The sequence below is a fragment of the Falco biarmicus genome, chromosome 7 (assembly GCF_023638135.1).
Source record: "Falco biarmicus isolate bFalBia1 chromosome 7, bFalBia1.pri, whole genome shotgun sequence".
In the NCBI taxonomy this organism is placed as follows: domain Eukaryota; kingdom Metazoa; phylum Chordata; class Aves; order Falconiformes; family Falconidae; genus Falco; species Falco biarmicus.
Window position 1 is genome coordinate 36,265,181 of NC_079294.1, and position 24,222 is coordinate 36,289,402.

Genomic DNA, 24,222 nt, shown 5'->3' on the forward strand with positions numbered 1-24,222 from the left:
AATTTTTAAGGGTGCAATTTACCTTTTTTCCTACAAATAAACACAACCAGATAATGAACCACACTTTCCAGTGCCATTAAAATAAATACATTATATTCTGTAACTGTTCCTCGTTTGTCTCCCAAAAGTAGCATCATTGCCTGGGAGGGAGTATCAAGACATTAATCAAAATTAAATGAGCAGTACAAGAAATGAAGGCCAAGCAGATGAATATAAATAGCTTCCTGCATATCCAGAATACAGGAGCTGTCTGAAAACATTGTGATTAGAGTCAATACACTCGATCCAGCCACACAGACAGTGTGCAGAGCTGTCATTCCTATACTGAACATCTTATTTAATATCCTGTGATTCTGCAGCCCTTCATCAGGTGAATGTTGTAAAGTCATTGTTCATGGGGTAGATCAGACAATGGAGAAACCCTCCAGACAGGAATCTCTACTTGTTTCTGGCTAGGAAGAATAAATCTTTCCTTCTTTTGGAATCCACAGGAATACAGATGCAAAATCAGGACATGGATCAATGAGAGAAGATAAGGTATTGCTCCTGCAAGCAGAATATCCTGTCTTCGAGATGGGTGAGTACTTCCAAACTTTCCAAATGTTTCATTGCACTCCAGATAGGTCATATATCTGCCCCCTTTCCTTCCCAGATACTTTCTAGCATTTTAAGCTATAATAGAAGCAAGAAGAAAGCAGAAGTTAGTCTCGAAAAAAGAGATGAGACAAATAAAGGGGGGGTGGGGGTGTGCGGTGTGGAAACAGCCCTGAGGATGCCCTAAATTCCATAGTCAGCCTCTGGGACACTGCCACAGAATTTTGCATATCTCCATAAAGACGTGGCTGATGCTGGTTGATCATTAGCAGAACTTGGTGCAGCTGTATAAACAGTGGATTTCTACACCTACAGGCCTTCATTCATTTCCTCCAGTGAGGTTTTTAATTTGGCTGGCAGCTAGCCTATCTGGGCAGCTGATAAGAGAAGAAAAAAAATCACACTCCAGTCTTTACATCTCCACTGTCTTTCCTCTGGTTCCCATCATAGAAGTGTACAAAGAATTAAAGAGCTTTCAATACATTTGTAGCCAAATATTTACCCTAAGTGAGGTAGATTATATTTGCTTACTGTATCCATTGCCATGCTGGCATGTGTTCAACACTGTCTAACTCCTTGGAGTACTATTGAATACTTTGGAAAAAACCCTTTGTTTATAATAAACTGTTTGCCAACGAGTGCACATTTGGTGTTGTCCAAGGTATAGCAGTTCCTGAGCTTACATGCCTGGTGTTTGGGATAGTACTTTGTCTAGCTTCACGAACACAGCATCGGGGATGGTCCTGGAACATGGCCCACTTACCTTAGTCTTTTGCAGGATTATTAAAAGTATTTTGAAATTCTCTCAGGCATTTCACTGCAAAAAAATTGTAATTAAACAATGTTCAGACGAAATACATTCTTTCAGGAAACACAGCTTGGTCTTAATCAGCTTGCTTTTTTGAGACCATACTTATTTTGACAACATTTTTAATAGAGACAAATTAATATTTACATTCAATAATATATAAAGTATCGTTTTCTGTAAAGTGAAAGTGTTTAAGTGGTTCCTTGCTTCATTTAATTTTGTTTTGAACTTTATAGCATTCATATATTTAACATTTTTCCTACCAAATTGAATATTTTAATGTCATTATAACTTTTGGGCTTTCTGGTGTGAGAATGATTTGACACTTATGGAACACTTCCATCATGCCAAATATGTTTTCTCTGAGTTTTAAGTCCATGAAAACTTCAGCACCTTCACTTTTTCCCTAAGTGTTGGAATTTCCCATAGAATGGAAATTCTGTTTCCTGACCAGCTCTGCTAAAATTTCTTGCTCTATCAAAAAGAAAAGGGGGAGGGTGTCACAAATACACAACCATAAACTTGTCAGGATACATTTCTTATTGTTGGCTCATATGTTGCCCTCTTTTGGTAGCTTTTGTACTGTACTACACATAAAAATTTTAACAACTGCTGTAGCAACTCAGCATCCAAAGGGGACTGAGTGCTGAATGTTAGGACTAAGTAACTGTATGAGGAGAGCAATAAGTTGCGAGTTAGGCACTCGAACTAGCTTATAGAGACATCCTGCTGGGAGAGGAAAAGCACTAGGGAATGAATGAAGCATTCCACTGTAAAACTGGACTATAAAGGGCAATGAGAAAGAAGAAAAAGGAGAAGGATCTGTAGATATTCACTCATGTGAATAATTTAACCCCATATCCTGGCTTCCATCCTGTGATGACAAACATGACTTTCAAGTATTTGTTCAATCAAGATTTGTAAAGGGAAGCTCTACCCCAGTCATCATTGCCTTGGTCTTTCCCTATTGCTTTTTTCATGATCTACGCAGGGGGTTTATTAAATTCTTATGGGTATTGACTAGTCAAGCCCAGGAGAGTGCCTGCTGACTTCCCAAGACTAAATCCCTGCCAAAGTCAACACTTTTATTTTCACTATTAAATTTCTGAAAGATAAAATTAAATATTACATGTTCTTTTACACAGTCATTTGCTAATACTAATTATAAAATCATGCAATACTTATTGCATTATAAGTCTAGAATTATTAGGTGAAACACTGAAGTGCTTATTTCTAGTTATTTTCTACTGTTTCTGAGCAAAATTCAAAATAAAATCTGAATCTGTGGCAATGATTAAAAGAGTCTAAGGGGCTGGGTATTCACCTTCTCTTGACTTTCAAAAAGAATCGAGTACTAACTCCCCCAAATGTCAGCCTCAGAGAATAAACTGCTCTCTACTTCAGATAATTCTGTTATAAGCACAATAAATGGTTATATAGAAGAGAGAGTCCCACCATATTTGTGATCCCAGTTCAGCATTTCACAGCCCTAGTCTTTAAAGATTAATTTTCCTTGGTTTGAAAATCAGCGATAGGAATTCAGCCTCACAGGAACTCTTACGAACAGTCACAGAGATGATTTCAGAGCTCAGAAGGGAACCGTTCATCCCACCTTGAGTTGTGGAGCTTTTGTGGTGACTCCTTATGATCAGGAGTTCTTGGGACAGGGAAGAACTCCCAGCCTTCCAATGTAAAGACATAAAGCTGTGCTTTATAAGCATTTGCCAGTGCTTTATTCAAACCTATCCTAAGACCCTCAGCAACATGAACCTCCCTTGAAAGACCATCTGACAGCCTTCCAATTTTCACCTTAACAAAAATTACACTGAAAAGGCCTGATTCTGCTGCCTTCCTGCCTTTCAGTTATATAATGTTGTCTGGTTTAAGCCTTTGCAGGCCTTTGTTCTGTGCATAAGAATGCAGCAGCCCAGCCTTCTGGAAATAACTGCCTGCCTGCTGATTTCGATGCAGCCAATATGCACCTTTCAATGGCCAAGGGCTCACAGACTTTTGTCATGTTTCCTCACAGGTCTCACCAAGTCCCTTCTGCTCCAGCTTAACAAAGTGCTTAAACATACGCACTGCTTAATTTGATATGTAGTTCCTTTGTTAAAGCCACCTAGCAAGGCTATAAAGGGAGTTGCAAATCAGCAGTGCAGCTCATGCACTTTAAGTTAAGTTTATGTTTAATGAGATGCTGGGTTTGAGCCTCAGTCTTTCCCCCAAAGTGATTTTTCCAGCCTTTGAATCGTTGTGGGATTTCTTCCAACTCCTTCCAGTCAGTCAGTGGCTGGCAATATGGAGCACAGAGCTGAATGTAATAGCATAGAGCTTTACATGTGAACTGTTGCCTCCCTGCTTCGTAACACGTCTGTATGTGCATAGCCTTTATCGCTATGCAAACTCATATCTCACTCCCGTCTGATCTGCTGTCCCCTATACGTTGAAACTCTATCAGCAATATTGATGGCCAGGCCATATACATTCCACCATATCTTTTTTTCTTTTTTGTTGTTGTTGTTGTTGTGAGTTGTTTGGGAGATTTTGTACCCAGCTTTCTAATATCTGCTGGTCATTTGATATAATTTATCTGCTGTCTCCTGTTTGCATTCCTTCTGGGTTTAGTATCATCAACACGTTTACTAGTGTGCTGTTTATCTCTACTTTGAAATCACCATAGACATATTAAATAGAACAATGTCTGTCAAAAGTCCCTGCCGTGACCCACAAGACATTTCTACGAGCTACGATAACATAGCAATTGATCATTGCCCTTTGTTTACATTCTTCCTCCCATTTCAGCATACACAGCAGTATTCCCCACCAAAACAATTAAAGATCTTTCTCTCGACATGAACACTTGAAACTGTAACAAATGACATATTCAGTGCTCCCCGTATCCACTCGCTTACACTCCCACCCAGTCCGTTTCTCTGGCCGTTCACTTGCTGCGCACACTGCCTGGCTTGCTGAGTGCCGACTTTGAACAAGCTGACTGTAGCCTACAACCTTGGTCCCCAAATCTATAACATAAAGAATGTATAATGTTGCATATTAAATGAAAGGTACATTTATTATGCTTTATCCTTTCCAAGACCTTACCACTTGCTGCTCCCGATACTGTTTGCCTCAGTGTTTCCTTGGGTTTAGTGGATGACTTAGCTGTATGAAATAAGAAGAATTTGGCCTAAAATGTTTAAGCCATTTTACTTTATTTATGATTTTGAGGCCAGAAAGGACCATTACCTCATCCTGTCTAACCTCTTCTGTGTCACAGGCTATAGCATTGCCCCGTTCCCCATACACTGAGTATACTGAGCCCAATAATTTCTGTTTGGCTGACACATATTTTCCAGAAAGGGATCAAGTTTTGATATGCACGCTATCGCTTTCTTGGGCAGTTTGTTTCAGCAGTTCATCACACTTACTGCTACAAATACAAACCTCATTGCTTGCTTAAATTTCCTTGGCTTACATTTCCACCCACTGATTCTTGCAATACGTTCGTCTGATGCAAGACACATTTTTTCTTGTTGTGAAGGTAATTATACACTGTAATCCAGTCATCTCATTTTGATAAGGGAAATGAAGCATATTCTTCAATCTACAAGCAATTCTTATGCCTTTTCTCCTACCCTTTTTCAGATTTCTAGCACCCACACCACTGCCATATAGCCAGCATTACACTCCGCTTGTATGTCTGCTCAAAGTTGACATTAATCCTCTTTCACACCATCAGACCAAGTCCTGCATCCAGTTGCTTCCCCACAATGATACCAAAGTCTTTTCAAGCACCACCCTTGGGATATGGATTTCTAGTGCATCAATACAGCCACTGTTAGCGCATGACATAAAATTTGTCTTGTTTGCAGAGGCCCCGCTCACTGAATTTGGTCTGTGCCGTCTTCATAATTTATTTATCATTCCACCAACTTTAATTTCCTCCCTGATTTACTAAGCATTTTTTCACTAGGGATCTACTTGCCTCTCAGCCATTAAGGACAATTCTGTTGCCTTCCAGGTGTAACACCCATTTCTGCAAAGTGACTGCAGAGCTTCCATTTGGGGCTGACAGCTATTTTTTGACATCTATCAGCTACAGCAATCACTCAGCAGCTATTGTACAGCAGAAGTGTATTTGAACACTGAAAAAATAGACTTAGACCCTAAATCCTGCAAAGTGTTAAAGAGCCTAATCTCCACTGGTGCCTAAACTTTGAGAAGCATGCAGACTTATGTGACTGGGTTTAGGTCTGCAGTTATGAAACCTCATGCTTTGTATATTTTTCTGTTGATATTAGTTTCTCTTCTCTGTGAAAGACAAAACTTAGGCATCACGGCTGCTGGATGGACCACACATTTTCTTTTCTAGTCACCCACACAGAGCTTTCTTTTCGTTTCTCTGCCATCTCCACAGGTAACTATTATTTTTAAAAATAATTGGCAATGTCGGTGTACATCTGTCAGATAATTCCTGTAATATCATTGGGTGTGGATTATACAGCTTTAGTGACTTTCATCCATATATTCAAATATCCTAAGTATTCCCTCATCTGTTTCTATCAATAGGATTTATTTATTTGTGTCACAGTGTTTCTTTCTTGCTAATTGCTTCAAGTTATTTTATGTAATTAAAGACAGATGGTAAAGCAAAGTTCAGTATCTCATCCATTAGTTAATCGGTGGCTTATGCAGCTCTATAAATGTAGCAGGGATGTTATGATTTTGGGTTTTTATGTGCTGTGCTTTAAATTAAATACTGGGACCGATTCCTAGTTACGCTGAAGCCAATGACAAAAACTGCCATTGACCAGGATCTCGCAGTGGGAGACCGTGGATGAGGAAAGCAGCGAGCCAGCTCAGTGTGGTGTTTACGCTTTACAGAGGCACACAGCTCGCCCGCTCTTAGACCCAGGTCTTCCCATGGATCTTTGCATCAACAGCTTCCACGGCGTGTCGGTGGGAAATGAGCGGCCAGGTCAGAGTGTTAATGAAGAGGTTTGTTCTCCTGACTTTGTGGAAACTCATCCCTGGTCTCAGCATTCTTTGGGTTTATTCTATTTTGGGGGAATTATTTTTCTTTCCATATGCAAGGGAGCAAAACATCTGTTTTCATTGAGGACATCTTGTTCTTCAGATTAGAGAAAATCACCAAGAAAGGGAGAACAAATAGAAGTCTCCAGAGGAGAAAGAGGCCCACCATGTGCTCCCCCTGGGTAGCCATCTTGAACTGATTCAGAGCGTTGCCTGCAGCCAGCAGCCTGCGAGCAGCACCACCCGCCCTGGTTCCCGCGCAGCCCCTGCACCACTCGCTTCATACCCAACCCACTCGTGGGGTTATTTTATGCCAGCTATTTTTTTCCTCCTGATCTATCTGTAAGATGCTCTCCTCACTCTGAAATCCAGCAGCAGGCTGTAGCAGACTGTATTATTTTGATGCCCTTATCTTTCCTCTTTCATAAAGAAAAGATTAACCGCATTCCAGCTGGTTTGCCTGCCTTCCCCCTTTGCTCACAGGCGGAGCGATGCGCCGTCCGCACGGCCATGCAGCTATCAGCAGCAGCAATGGGTTTCTGACCAACTTGCTTCTCATCTGCTTGCTCCCATCTTTCAGTCCAACAAGCAATTTGGCTTTATCTGTTTTGACTCAGTACTAGCCTGCTTCTATTGTTTCTCACATTCTTGCATTTCCACCAGAGTGTGTGACTGACAGAAATGCAATTCCTTAATTAGACTACAAGGGGTGTGCTGGGAATCGCAAGTCAGCCTAAGGATTTATGTGCTACACCAAATTATCGTAACTGACACAACACTTCCAGCAAGGAAGTTTGGAAATACCAGAATCTCCCCCAACCCCTCTCCACCACCACTAGCCCCCATTCCTTGAGAAGGCCAGATTAGGGAGAATAAGGATTTTTCATCACTACTGTGAGTCATGCTCAGGCTGAGTACATGGCTGGTGAGGTCAGCGACAAGGGTTACTGGGCTTGGACTACAGAAAAAATGGATTCTGCTAAAGGGCAGCACAGTTAGAGCAAAGAAAGAAGAAGAGGAATGTAGAGGTCACCAAGACTCCTAAACCACAGGCAGAAGGGAAGCGGAGTCAGACTCATGATTCTTGGAAGAAGGAGCAGAGACAGGTGGCATGGGACACTGCTTTTTTATTCACCTAACCTTTTGGCCCTTAACATAAGCTTTTATTTTTTTCCCATGAATGTTCACAAAAACAACAAATTCACCTATTTCACTCAGCCTGGGATGGGAGTTTTAAAAGCATCACCACTTCTCATTCTCGGGAACAGCAGTAAGGTATATTTGACAAGAAATGTCTGCCAAGTAGGTATATGTATAATAGGTCATATATAATCCCGATTTAAGACACAGATATTCAACTTCAAACACGTGCTTAAGTCCCAACAAAGACAATGCAATTCAAGCAAACTGTAATTCAGCATGTGCTTGCTTGACTGCTTGAATTGGGTCACAACTGATGAAGGATTGCCCACACCAGCAGTCCAGCAGTGGATTGTAGGATAGTATTTAGATTGCCGAGTCTACTACTGCAGGTGCATTTTACCTTTTTTTTTTTTTTCTTTTTTCTTTTGTGTGTGTGTGTTCCTGTAAAACAAGTTTCATCCTTCAGGAAACCAGCTGTATTTGTCACCTATTGTAAAAAATGACAGTTGACAATTGCAAACTGCTTTAGCCACACAGAAGAAAAAAATCTTCCCATGTTGATGTTGAAACACAACTTTCAGTTTTAAAGATTGATTGTTGTTTTTTTTTTAATTCTTAAATGCTAAAGCAGTGAGCAGACACTTCACAGTCTATTGCACTGGGCTCTTTTTCTGGAGGTTGGCTCCTGCCAACAGCAGGTTCAGAACTGCTAGTTCTAATTAAAAACTTTATTTTAAAGATACATTTCACAGTTTATTCACGGCACCCTGGGAAATTTAAATTGCTGGATTGAGCAAACGGTTACAGTTTCTTTTCCATTGATTTCCAAGTAATGGCTTTAACTAATTATTTCAGCAATTCGTAATTGATCTACTATGGCTGTTGAAATCAATTTCTTCATTTAGGCAAGTGACCTAGAGTGGACTCCCTGAGTTGTGTCGATTTCTTTGACCAGGGTTTAACTGCATTTTATTTTCCTTCGTAATTTTGTATTGCATCAGTCTAAAAATGGCCAAAGATTATTCTCGCCTCAAGAATTTCAGTGACAAATCCTTTTAGTAGTCCCAGTTTTAACGGACAGACAATTGCCATCATAAACTCTGTATAAGTAGCATTGTGAAATCTGTGATTTATAAGCATATTCCATAGCAAAAAATATTTTGATAACCCATGCTTCTCACTGCTGTGGCCAGCTTCCTGCCTCAGAAAGAAAACACAAGTGAAACAGTGTTCTGCCTTCTAGATTTAGTGGGAAAATAGCGCCTTCAACAGCAGTCTTTCCTGAACACCAGCTCTAGAAATGCCACACGTATGGGTGGCTAAATTTTACTTCGGGTTATTTCTCTGCCACCTGAGGCACACACTAAATGGAGTCTCAAAGGAGCAAAATGTAGGCTAGCCTTTGGACTCATCATGTGTTTACAATTATTAACCAAATGCGAAGTATGTATTATATTACTACAACTAGCTTTGCTGTCTTGTATCCTTTATAAGCTTTTCAGATTAAAAAAATAGATTGGGTGTTCTTTTAAGTGATCTTTATTTTATTATTTGGTTATTCAAGGTTAAAGAAATAGATAGTTTTACTTGTCCTCAGTATGCTGATCACTAGTGATTGTAGGGCATGTTACGAGCAGTAAGTCCTCTGAATAACTTGTATACTGACAGTACCATATCAGAAAAAATCATTACAATTCATTAGAGCGCTGTTTGCATTCTCACAATGATATAAATACACCTCAGTCACTCAGTGAAGTCAGATGTTTGCATTCACCAATGGGTTTTAAAGCATGGCATAGGCTAGAGATCGCTAAAGAGTTTCAGACTACAGACACCATCTTTACAAATTTCATCTTTGAGACTCACCCCTGCTTTCTGATCACACAGGCTACGTCCTGGTTTTGGTGGCTGAATAACTGTCCTGAGGCAAGAACAACTGTTAACATCTAAAAGTGCTAGCTGGAAACTATTTAATGCATTTTTAGCTACTTGTAACACCATTAATCTGTTGGAGAAAAAGATCCCATCTGACTAGCCAGCTCCTCCACAGATCTCCAGGAGACACTCCCCAGGTCCTCGGTGGTCTATACACCACCGTTTGAAATCCACTACAATATAGAAATGACCTCATGCTTAAAGCAGCTGAAAGTTCTTCACACCTGTATTTTTTTTGCAGTAAGAGGAGGATCTGGCTTCAATTGCAAGATAAAAACATATAATTTTGACTAAAAGACATTTAACTAAACCACCAATATATTCTCTTAATTCAAAGCAGGAATATCTTCAATCCAAAAAATGTATTATATCATCGACTACTTGTTTTTAAGTGGTTCCAAATCATCACAAAGATTGTGTAAGAGCAGCTGATTCCCAATATAGATATCCTTTTCTTGGGCACACAAGTCGTGCCAGGACTCTGGCTGAAATTTTACAAGAAGCAACTCAGATTGTACTTTAAATAATAGTTATTAGTCATAAGGATTGGCTACCTTTCTTTTCTTTGAAAAGAGTCTATAAATGTACCATTATTTATTCATTTCTGAAACCATCACATTGTCCTCCAAAAGGGTTGAGTTAAATTTACAAAATTTAGGAGCATATGTTGAGGGCCACACATTTAGGATGCCCCTACTCCTGAACTCAAGTTTAAGAGTATGTGTCCCATCAGTTGTAAATTCTATGAAAAATGTGTTCAGCCAGCAGTAAGCACTTGAGTCTTTTCTGCAAATTCCTGAAGGTGGGATTTCCTCCCCATTTATTTAGAACAACTGCTATCTTGAAAAGAAATAATTGATAATTACTTTTAGTCTTGCATTGGGGTACGAGTTCCAAGGTCCAGTCATTAACTAGGTCTCCAAGTTAATAAGTGTTGTATGGATGGAGAGAAAGAAAATTTTCCCTAACCCAAAGGGTTTGTAATGTAAACTCCTAATTTAAAATTCATTAATTTTACACATCACCTTACATAACAATCACAATGCCATAAAAGAGTGAACACATGCTTGTAATTAAAGCCATGGCAGTCTCATCCCATTGTATGAAAAATAGCTCTATCATAATGGTCCTGAGTTCATGCCAGAATAGCAGCTAAACATGGGAGAAAGATGATCTAACACTTACAGAATATGAAAATAGAAATAAAACATTCTGGTTCCAGCCTATTTTCTCTAGACTCACTGGGTGATCTTGTGCGTGCTACTTAAGCTTTCAGTCCCTCAATTTACCCATCTGCAGAACAGTAATAACAGTATTTATCTGAGTCAGAAAAGTTTTGTAAAAATAAATCCATAAATCATTAAGTCTCTTACGTAGTCTCAACAAGCTTTCTATGCAGCACCCACCATAGATACTCTCGAAAAGCACGCATGGACTACTACTGATTTTAGCCCCATAATACCTCTAAAAAGTAGAATTCAGGGAATATGTGGCAGGGGCAAAAACATCCATCAAGGTCAAATCATTTCTATTTCCGCACTATTTGTATTTCATCTCTAATATGCGATAAGGATAAAGTTAATCAAGTGCATTTTGTAATTTCTGGCTTTATAACAGTTTAGCAAATATACATTCAGAAAGTCAGACCAAGATCTTTTACGTCAAACTTGTGGAGCAACTCCTTTGATTCTTAATCTGTATATTGTTTTCAAAAGAGACATCAAATTCTTTGTAAATGAACAAGGTCACAGTAATATCTTACAAGGAAAGAAATACCGGTAAATGCTACTATGCATGACTTTTCGTCTCAAGAAAATGCAGGAATAATGCTCAGTAGTCACAGCATCACTGTGCGCTTGTACCTAGCAGGAAACACTGATACCAGATCATCAAGGTCAGTAGTCCCATTCATAGACAAAACCATTCATGATATGAGAATGAATGAAGTGTCTTGCAAGTTAGCAGTCTTTGATTCTCTGAGCAAGTTTCACAGTTCAGGACAGAGACAGTCTATCGGTGGCATACTTTCAGCATGTAGTCATCTGTAAAGTCACGTCCCAATGGAGATAATGAGGTCCCATTCATTATTTGCCAGAGAAGTGCAGCAGTTTAAGCCTGACTCTCTTCTGCTGGAAAATTAAATGTTTGAAATTTGGACCTGATCCTCCCTTCACTGAAGTCAATGATAAGACACCACCTGACTGCAAGGGAGCAGCAGCAGACTTTTTGTGATGCAGAGATCACATTAAATTCACTTATCCCTCTCTCTCAGAGTGGAAAGCAGGTCATGGGTCTGATGTTTGCTGCAATAATGAGGAAGCTTTAGAAACTAAATGGGATGTAGCTGATTATTTTAGCACAAATTGAACTGAAGTACTAATGACTTACTGAGCATTATTCTTATCTGTTGCACAACCAGCACATGATGATGTCCAGAAATAGTGTAACATCATACTTCAGTAAAAGGCTCAAGGGCTGATACTCTGATCACTTGCACCGACATAAATCAGGAGGCAACTTCGCTAAAGTAATTGAATTACATAAGACTAAAATTAGTGAGGGGAGAATTAGGCCTAAAAAGGACCTCTCCAAGCAGTGAAAGGGAAGAAGCTGTCACCTGTCCCCGACCCCGTCCATCTGAGATGAAGGCAGCCCCAACCAGCTGTGCTTGCAGAGAACCCAGCTCTGCCGGGTAATGCAGCAGCCCTTCTGTCACATACCCTGCGGCAGCTTTGCTCAGGGTGAAAAAAGCTTGGGGGGTTGGGATCGGAGACAACCCAAGTATATGGGACCACCCCAAAGGAGCCACAGGGAAGATCAGGTCCTTGAATTTTACTGTGACGCTAACCAACCTTGGTCAATCCCAGGCCAAGGTACAGGGCTGCTTTTAGCCAGTTTGCCTGGCCAGGGAGCTGACACACAGGTTGTGGTGAATAACCTGGAGAGATGGTCTCGTCATGTTTAACCCCAGATGGCAACTAAGCACCACACAGCCATTCACTCCCTCCCCTCCCTGCCCCCCGCAGCAGGATGGGGAGGAGAATTGGGCAAAAAGGTAAAACTTGAGGGCTGAGATAAGAAAAATTTCATAATTGAAATAAAATACAATGATGGTGATAATAATAACAACATCAATAACAATTGTAATGAAAGGGAGAGAGGAATAAAACCCGAAAGAAAAAAACAAGTGATGCAGCACACACAGCACAATTGCTCACCGCCCGCTGACCGATGCCCAGCCAGTCCCCGAGCAGCTCCCCCAGTTTAGATACCAAGCATGACATCCGACGGTATGGAACATCCCTTTGGCTAGTTTGGGTCAGCTGTCCTGGCGGTGTCCCCCCCAGCTACTTGTGCACCTGCTCACTGGCAGAGCATGGGAAACTTGAACAGTCCTTGGTTTAGAGTAAGCACTACTTAACAACAGCTAAACATCAGTGTGTTATCAACTTTATTCTCATACTAAATCCAAAGCACACATTGTACCAGCTACTGAGAAGAAAATGAACTCTATCCCAGCCGAAACCAGGGCAGATCTCTTTTTGACACTTTTCCTGTCTCCCTGGCAAACACAGCTGCCCTCAGCAGAGGTGCATTGGCTGCTTCTGGCATTGGCTACTAATTCCCTGTATTCAGTGCAGGGTATTCAGACAAGTTTTTCTTCAGTGTGTTATCACATGTTATTCATATATGTTATTTGACCTTTGGTGAGAATGCAAATCTCTCAGTCCAGTATCAGCTCTGCTCCTTCTTAGGCATGTCACATTCCCCACTACAACAGGATGAAATGCTCAGCCTGTGCACTGCCCTGCCATATCACCCTTACTGCCACCAAGATCCTGACCCAACTGCAGGGCACTGCCACGAGTCACCCGCTGACTCAGCACCACCCGGGACAGCCCTCGGAATGGCATCCCGTTGCGAGTGTAAGGTCCCCTCCAGGGTATCATCTGACAGTAAGTCAGGGAGCATTGCTCTAACACCAGAAACTGGAAACTGAGCCAGACTCTGAGGCCAACAGAACTATGTCCTACCCTATTCAATGAGTACTTCAAGCTTCTGAGCTCAGAGGGACTAACAGTATCATCATACAGCCCTTTTATATCTTTTTACACAAACGGAGTATCTTGTTCTATTGAGACAGCCACAGTATTTCAAAAACACTAGCATGTTCAGCAAAAGACCCTTAACTCATTCTTCCTTTTATACATAGCAAACACTGGTACTTCTCTAGCTGTGGGCAACCTCTTTTATGTACAAAAAGCTAAAAATAAAGTGAATGTTTTCTGTGCAAAAATGTAGTGCTCATTATAACAAACAACTCTGGCTTGTAAAGTTGAGGGGTCTTTTACATTGCAAATAAACTGTTTGCCAGTATTACATCTTTAAGCAGTATTTTAGCAGTTCTATAACTATCTGCAAATCAACATCTTACATGGCTCAGAACAATTAACTAAATCGAAGATTTAAACTAAATCAATGCTCAACAGAACTGCAGCCTTATTTCTGAATGTCAAAGCACACTACAGTAAGTTTTGTTAGAAAGCAAAGAAAATGCTGTTTTTCACCTAGAACATGTTTGCGCATATAAAAGCAAAACATTATTCACAGATAAAGTTGCAGATGAAATACAGGATTACAAATACTGTAAATCTCATATAGTACTTTAGATTAAGAACAATAAACTTTTCATTTTTCTATATTACCTTACACCTGAGAAGCTTAAATGCATTAACATATTTAAGTCTGGTAACATCACTGTGATATATGTCTCCATTTACAGATGGGTAAACTGAGACTGAAAGTGGTTCTTTGTGCCAATTTGTGCCTTACCCAATCAATCAAAGAACAAAACAGCACAGAACTTCTGATGTCCTGGCTTCCACTTCACTGGTCAAACTTTTACCAGATCACGTCTCATGCCAAGAGGACCTCATGCTAACAACCTCATTGTATTTGAGAGTGGGACCCAGAGCTTGCAACTCCATTATTGCAGTAACACTTCATTGCTTGTATTCCTGCCTATTAGTTTAGCATATACAATTGCTTTTACAGCCAAATAAAATAAGTTCAGGAATTCACATGTTTTTATTTTAATTATTAATCATATTATTTTCCAAGCACCTCAATTAAAATACCATTGAAAGTCTTTCTCTCATTTGTCAAAAGTCCCAGTAAATTTATTCCCCTTTAATGTGGTGCTGGATTATTTACTGTTCATTTTCTACATGGAACAAGCCCTGACTAGTAACTAGATGGCAGACATGACATGTCCAAATCCCAGAAACCTGCTTGTTTGAATTCATTGGTCTGTTGAGGGTTTGGCTTTTTTCCTGATCTTGCACATGTTAGCTCCATCTTTCTGCGAATGCATCAGCCAGCCTGCCTGAGCTAGTCACAGGCGGGATTAGTAAAATTAGGCATCCACAGATGTTAGGCTACCAAAAATGAATACCAATGCTGTGGAAGTATTTCAGGGGCTTTCATTCTGTGAGACACTGTGGGATTTGCCAAGGTGGAGAGCCTTTTCTCCCCACCCCAGTGCAGAAGCTGCCTTTTAAGACCCTTCTTTTTTCTAAGAGCAGCTGGGGCAGCTCCTGAGCCAGGACTGGGGCTGGAGCTCATCTGGAAGGTGGCAGGATATCAGCAGAGCCCAGGTGTTGGGATACTCCTGCACGATAACTTATCTGCATGAAAAGCAATTGCAGGGTTTATAGGAGTTAGCAGCAGCAGGGCTAATGAGGACAGAGCAGCCTGATCCGTGGAAGTGCTGAGCAACCACAACTCCCACTTACTTCAGCACTTTTGCAGATCAGACCCTCAGGGTTATTTGCTTTTTGGAATAAGCCAGTTGTGGTCTGTATCAGCCCGTCCTCTTGGCCGTAATGGCCCAAGACATTTCTTGCTGGCTTTGACCAGCTGTGATCAGCACAGCTCCTGATCACAGACCATGTCACACAGTTATTTTTAGCATATCAAATACGCAGTGAGACTAAGGGCCTGCTTTTTGCAAAGTGATAGAAATGCGTTTCCTCTTGCTCAAAAGCATTTCTCTCTCCAGGCTCGGTAGACTGTTGGTTTTGACAAACTACGACTCCCCATCTTGCCAGTGGGCAGGCTGTGCTTGGGAGACAAGAATCAGTTAGATTATAAAAGCTTTAGAGGATTTGTTTATTTTATCACTTCATTTATCTTTTCAGTATTATTGTTCTGTCAAGTAAGCAAGAGATGAAGGGCTACATCACAATTACACTTTGCTTTGACTCACACAAACCAAGAAAGATGGGTCAATGGTGGCTGTCATGCGCTGCACCCATTCCCACTGCTGTCCCTTGGAAGGAGCCTTTGTTCATTTTTCCTCATTTCTGGCTGGCTACTCACCAGGAAATGCCAATGAAGTGGGAATCTTCTTCGAGGTGTCTTCTGCATCACTAGGAAAGAAAAGTAACTAAGCAACACAACACAGGTTTTTTTTTCATCTGACTTACAAAATGCTAAGGTTTTGGGGTGGTTTTTTCCCCCACAGACTTTGCTACTGCGCTACATCACTGCCACCGATTTATCTGTTTCACAGTGTGAAAAGCTCATCCTATGCTAGCCAGGTTCACTGAGAGATCATGTACTGTACCATGCATACACTTTCTCAAAAAGTTTACTTGCAGGGTTTTCTTAAGGAGATAAACCAACCTGGCTGCGAGACCTGTAACTTGACTGATATTCAAAAAAAACGGAGTTTTCTAAAAAAATTTTCCCGTGACTCATTAAGATGAGTTTAAACTTTTTTACAAAAAACAAGACACAGAAGAATCTACCCAACCAAATCCAATCGCACTGCAACTTGGCTACCCACCTGGGTACAAATTCTTTGTCTGATTTAGAATATAGACATAGGCATGGGACTGCCACATGAATACCTTAGATGCCAGCTGTTCTGCAGAGCTTCTCTGCCTCTCTCCAGCCTTCTTTCCCTATTTTCTGCCAATCTATACTCTCTCCCCACTGTCATCTCCTCACCTGGTCTAGCTCTAAAAATGTAGCTCCTTAAAATATCACGACTCGCTCTATGGACCTGTATAGTGGCAAGGAAGACCTGGCTATCAGAGGACTATTCGTCACACACATTGAACTTAGCTCAGAGCCTCATTAGTTCCTCATGTGGAGCTTCAAGGGTATTTGTTTGGGACGGGCTGTGAACCTATCTCAACCAGAGGTAACTCCCATCTGGGAGATGGGGGAGGTGGTGCCAGTAACATTACTGGGTTCAGAAATACAACACAGCTTGTCATAACAAGTTGCTCTGGCAACATCTGTTAACAGCCCACAGAACTATGTAGCACTTAAGCCAGATATAGCCATAATGTAGTTTTTTGCACTGAGCTGTGGCTATTTGTACCTTTCCCAGACAGCAACATATATTATTTGCTCCTGACCTCAGAAAACCCCACCATTTTTTCAGGGAAAATTTGCATTTCTCTGCCATTAGGCTATAATGCCATGCTAGGTACATGTCTCAGGAACAGCCTTTCTTGGATACCTCGAGCTCAGAATTACATCAAATTCCTTCAGACACTCCTGTCGATGCTCAGCCAGCAGCAGAGTCTGGTCCAGGCATCATTATTTCTCAATCAATTAAGCTAATTTCTTACAGGAACTCCTCCCAGTTTCACCACCACTCCAAATCCTTAACAACATAGCATCCAGTTTCATGTACTCTATCTGCCATCGGGGAAGCTGGTCTGACACCACCAGGCAAGATTATAAAAAAGCAGTTTCGGCTTCTGAGGACATCACTATGACCATTTTGGTGTCTCACAGTCACTGATGGATTTGCACAGACCAACCTTGTCTCCTACAAGGCGTGAGGTCATATCCACATGACTAGTCTAGCACAGATATGGTCTTAAAGAGGGGTAGATGACAGGGAAGGACAGAAGGACTCCTGTTTTCTTGTGCACCACCAGCATCCTGTCACACGTCAGAATCCTTTTCTGCTTTTAACATATTGCATGTGTAATGCATGAACATGTGCAATGCGTGAAAGAGTTGAGTGCAAAGACAATTTCCAGAATGAAAATTACTTAAGAATATTTCTTCTGGCATAAGGGAGCCCTTCTGGGTGTCTGTAGAGACAAAAGTCAAAAGAGGTTAATGCATGCCACAGCTGTGCCATACCCTTCCTCTGGCTCTAGTAAGCCTGGTGGGTTTTTCCAGTGAAACAGCAAGGGATTTTCCTATCAGAAGGCAGCTGGTATCAGCAGATCTCCCAGCTTATCTAGATGTCGCATCTCTTCCAATTTAAATGCTACATCAATGGTTATTAAGTCTGCATTGCAAAGAACTAAAACTAAGGAAAACATTCTGGAGGGTGCTCTGGATTCTATTAAAGGATTGAATTTCTCACTATATTACACTTTTTCCATATGGCTGAAACCTGGAGCTGCATAATACTCTGAATATGCTCGTATACTGCTAGTGGGATAATCCCAGATGGTGACAAATGACCCCGTTCCAACAGCAATGTATGGATCTTTACGACACCAACGCTCAGCCATACTTTTGGGATAGTCCCTTCAAACAATGAATGACTGGCAGATAACATAATGTTTAACTTCTGCCTTCACATTTGTACACGCTTTATGGCTAATGCTGCAGAGCTACTCGTTTGTTAAGTACTCAGCCTTGTAACAACGTACAGATGACATGAGATATTCCCTTAGCCACCACTGAAGGATCTCCTTTAGTTTGTGAAGGTCAACTGTGGTGCAGAGTGTGTCACTATCTTTGTGTAGGGATATGCTCTGGCATGCTAGAAGTGAGCTGATAACGTCTTACCCCTGCTTGGGCCCTTCAGCTGCCTCTTGGGGAAGCGTGAAAGGCTGCCAAGCTCAAGATGTGCTGCATCCTGCAATTTGGCTTTCCCGAGAAGAACAACCCCTCCCCCCAAACTCACCCACGCAGTTCTTTACCCCAAGAAGAGGTCATCACACAAAAAGTAGATAGGAGGGAAAGAGACTGCACACTTGACTATAACTGCAAAAGAGAGAAGTCTGGAGTCCTCCTGAGATGTTGTGTAAAGAGAAAGCAATCTGGGCTGTCTCCATTTTTACAGAAAGACCTCCGTGCTTTTGTGGACTTCATGGCCTGCCAGATGGAGACGGCTCCAAGTAACACTAAGCTCTTATTGCCGCAGAAAACCAGGAGAACTATAACCCCAAGTACTGCAGGTGTAGGAGGGAATACTTGCTCAGATGATGATTCATGTCAGCATCTGAATAAATAAGGTCAGCCAGCCAGAGATTATTCCAGTGAAGGGGAGTTGATTTGTTTGGAGGGTAGAAAGGAGGGGCTGTTTGTTTGTTTTGTATCATTATGCTGAAACCCTACCCTGCTCTGAGGTTTTTTCTCAAGAATTAGTCCTCATTTATTTTAATTAAGATCTCAGTTCAGCAAAACATATAACTGGGTGTAGCCTACCTGAACTGGAATAGCTGTACCAAGAGCAGAAATCCTAAGGTTAGCATATGCTATGTAGTCAGTATTATGTAGCCTTTATAAACATATCTGCAACAGTTTTAAGGAAGACATCTCCACTACAGACCATTAAAAGCAAAAACTACTTGCCTCCAAGGGGTGAGAAAGGATTAATTAGTTAGTGCTCGTGCAGCACTGTGAAGATACAAATTGTGGGACTGTGTTATTAGTAAGCAGAAGATGCCAACAGGAAGCAGCATTGTTAAAGGCACGAGGACTAACAATGGTTTTGTTCTCACATTTGTAAATGATTCTTCTGCTATTGAAAGGTGTTGGCCTTTCAGCCTAGGAGACTGAAATCCTCTCTTTTCACCCAAAAAAGCCTTCATGGGCTGTGCATACTTTCTCACACTCCCTCACCAGTATTCTTCACTATTAGCTTATGGATGCTAGACAGTAGTCCATTCTCCATAGCCCTTTTATTGCTTGGCCTCTGCTTCAGCTGCCAAGAAGGGTGCCATTTAGACTCAATTGTTACGGTAGCTTTTACGATCTAGACATGGTGTCTAGGATCGGAGACTTCCTAGCAATTTTGCATATGCTGCCACATTGCCATCAGAAGAGAAGGGCTCCCGGCTGCCAAAAATGTGGGCAGAATTCAAAGCAGTGACCTACAGATGAAAGGCGCCCCATCCCAAAATGGGCCAGCAGAGCCATCCAGCCCCCAAATGCCAGCTCTTCACTGAATGGAACTGTATTGTGACGCAGTGCTCAGGAGGGGGTGGAAAAAAAGCCACTTTAAAATATCTGTGGACAACGGCTGTCTAGAGCTAGGACTGCAGACAGTCAGACCTTGCTTACATAATATTTCTATCATGCACCATCCTCCCATGCAACTCCCCACCCCATGCCAAGGTGCTGGAGGGAGGTCTTGTTCTTATTTATGCAGCATGAATACAAAATCACAGAGGGTGACAGAAACTTTCCACAGAAAGGTATGGTGCCTTTGACAGGCTGGGGGAAATAGAAGAGCAAGAACAGTTTGTGAGTTAGGGGGAAGAGAAGGATTAAATAAATTGGGGTAACCATATCCAAGGATTTCCTCAAAAAACAGGTTGACTGCAGCCTTTTAAACCCAAGACTTTCAGAGCAAAATATGCCACATCAGAGCAAAGCATCTTTAATTCTGTTTGCTGTATTGCTCACTTCAACAAGCAAAATCCTTTTTTACCCTGTTGCCTTCAACTCCTGCCACACATACGACCCCTGCCCTCCCTCCTTGCCTAACGCAAGCTAGCCAAGGAAGGTGATTTTGTCACCTGGAGTTAATTTATGCCGGTCTTTGCTGTGCCATGCCACTGTGCCGGGGTGGGACCTTTTCAGATGTCAGGATGATAGGAGAAAGAACAATGAAACAGTAGAGTATGTGTGGCGGGTGGCCGAGTCATCCTATCACCATGTATTTGTGTAGTTTCTTTTAGTGCCATCCAATCTTTCCTTCTGTCCCTAAATGGCCTGTGTTGAAAATGTCCCTGCTTACAGTTGCTCAACTGGAATGAGGACAAATTGTTTGCAGTGGCCCCCTTCCAAATGCTTGTGCTGTAACTTTTGTCTTGACTAGTCTCTGGAGATATCTCTAGAGTGAGTTTCCTATGAGTCGCTTGCACTACCCCAAAGTCATGCCGACTTTTCTTTCTCCACTCTTTCAACTTTGTAGAAGGAATCTTCTTTAAAACACCCCCATCATAGAAAAAGCCAGAGCAGGCAGAGCCTTAATGCGGTTAGGTCACAAGTTCCCCAGTGAATTGAAAGTGAGGGGGTTGGGACTCGAGGGTGCCCGAGGTTACAAAGTGGTGCTAGCAAGCAAGGAGACCCACAAGCAGGAAAAGCACGGCCACACCAAGCAGCTTTGAGTTATTAAGTACTGGTGTTGTTAGGACTGTGTTGCCCTCCGCACTAATACATCAGCCACTTCTGTAAGTAGAAGTGCCTGGCCTCTTGGCCCTCCAGACTGCTTTGATTCAGCACCGAAGGGGTGGTGAAGGTACTCTTCCCCCTCACATTCACATGTGAATTAGTCCAGGATGAGACAACAGGGGAAAAGAAAAAAAAAAAAAAAAAAGAAGAAATAAAAAAAGAAAGAGTTAGCAGAGCCTGAAGAACTAAGCCAAGAAAGGAAGGGTTTATAGTTCCAAAAAACCATTGGATGAAGTTTTGCACGTAGACTCATTAATAGACATTACAGAAGAAAATGTTCATTCCCCTCCTGCTTAGATGCATGACCTATTAGATATATACATATCAATAATATTTGCCAAGGATAACTAAATTCAAAGACCATTGTTTGCTTGGTTTTAATGGATGTTAAATATAAATTATTCATCAAAAGTACAATCTGCTTTTATAAAAGAAACACACTTAATGCTATGAATGCTATGAAATGGTCTCTTTTGACTCCACAAGAGCAGAAAAGCAGGCCCGAGTAAAACATCCCCCCTTTCTCTTTCCATGCTTTGCAGAAGATGGTCTGAGCATCCTCGGAGTAAGAGACAGTGAAGCCTGGAGATGAGACAGCTGTGGTTCCTCATGGAGCTCCCAGGTGTACAAGGGCCATGATGGGGAGCAAGATGGGCAAATATCAGCCCTTCCTACTCTCTGGCTGGAAGTATCGATCCAGCACACAGACATGCTGCAGGTCCCCCTCTACCCAGGGGTGACTTTTCCCAGCTCAGCCTTCCCAGGGGAGCTCTGCTATGCAGCCTGCCTCAAAGCATCCCAGCACCTTTTGCTTTATGTCAAGGGAAACAAGAGGGGAGGGGGGGGAAAAAAAAAAAAAAAAAAAAAAAAAGCAATGGAGCTTAGTGAAGGCATCTCATTGTTATAGTCATGGGGCTGTTTAGTTTGCATGTGGCGTTGCACATCACTGCAATGGCATCTTCTGCTCTGTGACTGTTTTCTAGTCTCTTGATTCAGCAGAGGTCACCTCCACAGCAGACGTACCCCTGTATCTTTGAGATAATCTTACTGGCTAGAAGCGGGCAGACCACGGCCGGAGAGGGCATTCCAGACACTAGGGGTTGCTCAGTTTTCAGGCTTAGCAAATACAAGGATTTTGTATGACTCTGTCCTTATTCTGGGGATTTAAAATCTTTGCCACCAGCACTTTTTGTTTTTGTTTTTGGTGTTTGTTTTTTTTGTTTAACTCAAGCAAAGTCATACTGTGCCTCTGCCTTCCAGTTAGTCAGCCGAATGATTGCTTGCACTGCATTTGGGATCTTACAAAATACTAAGACTACTTTGTTTTTCATTAGCACTACAGGGAGGGAGGGGAACAGGCTGGGCTCATGGTTTATAATTGCATATGTAATTACCACTTTAAGACCACTATAGTAATACAAATTAGCTCTGCCCTTTATATCACCTCTGTAGTGTCTCTCGGAGAACACGTAAGCAGCAAGCAAAAATTGTTCATCAGGCAACCAGATTCTAATCTGATGTGCCAAAACCAGTGATGTACCTCTAAAAATGATCTGCTCTGCTTGGAAATACAGTGACCAATATCTGGAGCCATCCCTTGACATTCACCATGCAGATGAAAACAGAACCTGCCCAGGCCAACCTTCGGACTGTGTCCAGCTGGTAATCATCGTGTACCAAAACAACTTGTTGTAGAGTTACTCCAAGTTTGCTTTGTTTTCAGCATCTCAAAGAATCCATGGAAAGAGGTCTGCTGACACCAGGAAGGCAGAGTTTGCACTCTGCATGATCAGTTTCTTCCGTATAAGTAGTAGAGAAGATGAGGAGCATATTGTCAATAAAACACAGAGGTTATTTACAATTCAACTTCTAAAAGCTGCCATAAAGTAGTGAATAGCAATGAGTAAGTCCAAAGCCATTCTACTCTGTTTTGGCTACTACTTTATTCTCCCGGAACTCATTTTCAAAAGGACAAAGCAGAGACACCCAGAGGAGAGGAAGTCTGATTCTAAGAAACTGTAAAAAGAAATGCATGGACACAGATGATGGGATAATTTTATGTCTAACATGTTTTCTGATCCTTTGAAGAGCAGCTTTAAACTGTTACTCTCCTCCTTGATTTTAGTGGATGCTAAAGCAGACTCCCTAGTTTACAGAATAGGGGGGTGGGCATGAATCCTGGAAAAGTAGATCCATAGCAAAATCTTGGTCACTGAGGCCAGAAGGACCCCTTGCCCACCCTTCTGCCTGTGGCAGGATTGATTTAATTATTCTATAACTGTTCCTGTAGATGGGTGTCTGGCCTTGAATAACTCCAACGACAGTGATTGTCCAACGGCTCTTGGCAGCTTGTCCAACTGCTGAACAGTTCTTCTACAGTTTTGCCTAATATTTAACCTAAAACTTCCCTTCTGCTTCAGCCAATTATTATTTGTCCCATCCTTGTCGACTAATGAGAATAACTGATCCTTGTCCTCTTTATAACATTCCTTTATGTCTCCCGTTATTATGTTCCCCACACTCTTCTTTTGCCTTTAGGCTAAAGGTGCCAAGTTATCTTAACCTTTCCTCTTAGATCTGAATGCCAAACTTCTTACCATCTTTCTTCCACTCCTCTAAATTCTTCAATTTGTCCACGTTTTTTCATACAGAATTGAATGCGGTTACTCCAGTTATGCTTTAACCAGTGCCAAGCAGAGCGCAATAATTACTTCAGTAACCTTACTGACCCCATCTAATAACAAAGGCAAAATGCAGCATGTAATTAAAATCAAAAAAATAACTATTTTAAAAGCTAATTGCCTTAACAATCAGAACGTTCTACAGCTCAGAGAACACACACTAAAGAATTTAAAGGTTATTGTTCATTCAAAACATCTTTTCAATTATATTCCATATATTGTATTCTGGACTATGTGCAGTTTTACTCCTATTAGGAACGGTCTGTACTGCATCTCTCACACTCCCTCCCCCTCTTTTTATTTCCTGCAGATTTAACTCCTAAAGGCTCTATGAGGCCCTATCTACACCAGGGATATTCGCTAAGGATTTCCCACTGTTGTGAGCACTCCTCCAGTTCCACCAGTATGGCAAAGCAGAGAACTCCCACTCATGCTTTTAATCCTTTAGGCTATTACTAAGTCTTCTAGCCTCACTAATATAAGTAGAGTGGAGCCAACAGTGAGGCATTTTTAGGAAGTTTCCTTTACAGGGACAAAGTTTTCATCTCCTTTGCCAAGTCCATAGTGCCCTACCTTGAA

General features: G+C 41.5%; 1 long non-coding RNA gene across 1 annotated transcript in view; it reads left to right on the forward strand.

Annotated features, from left to right (window-relative positions):
* Positions 1-24,222, forward strand: part of LOC130152733 (uncharacterized) — a 49,996-nt gene that overhangs the window by 5,212 nt on the left and 20,562 nt on the right. The window contains exon 2 of the long non-coding RNA XR_008823091.1: positions 492-577. This is a non-coding gene — a long non-coding RNA (uncharacterized LOC130152733). The remainder of the gene's footprint in view (positions 1-491; positions 578-24,222) is intronic.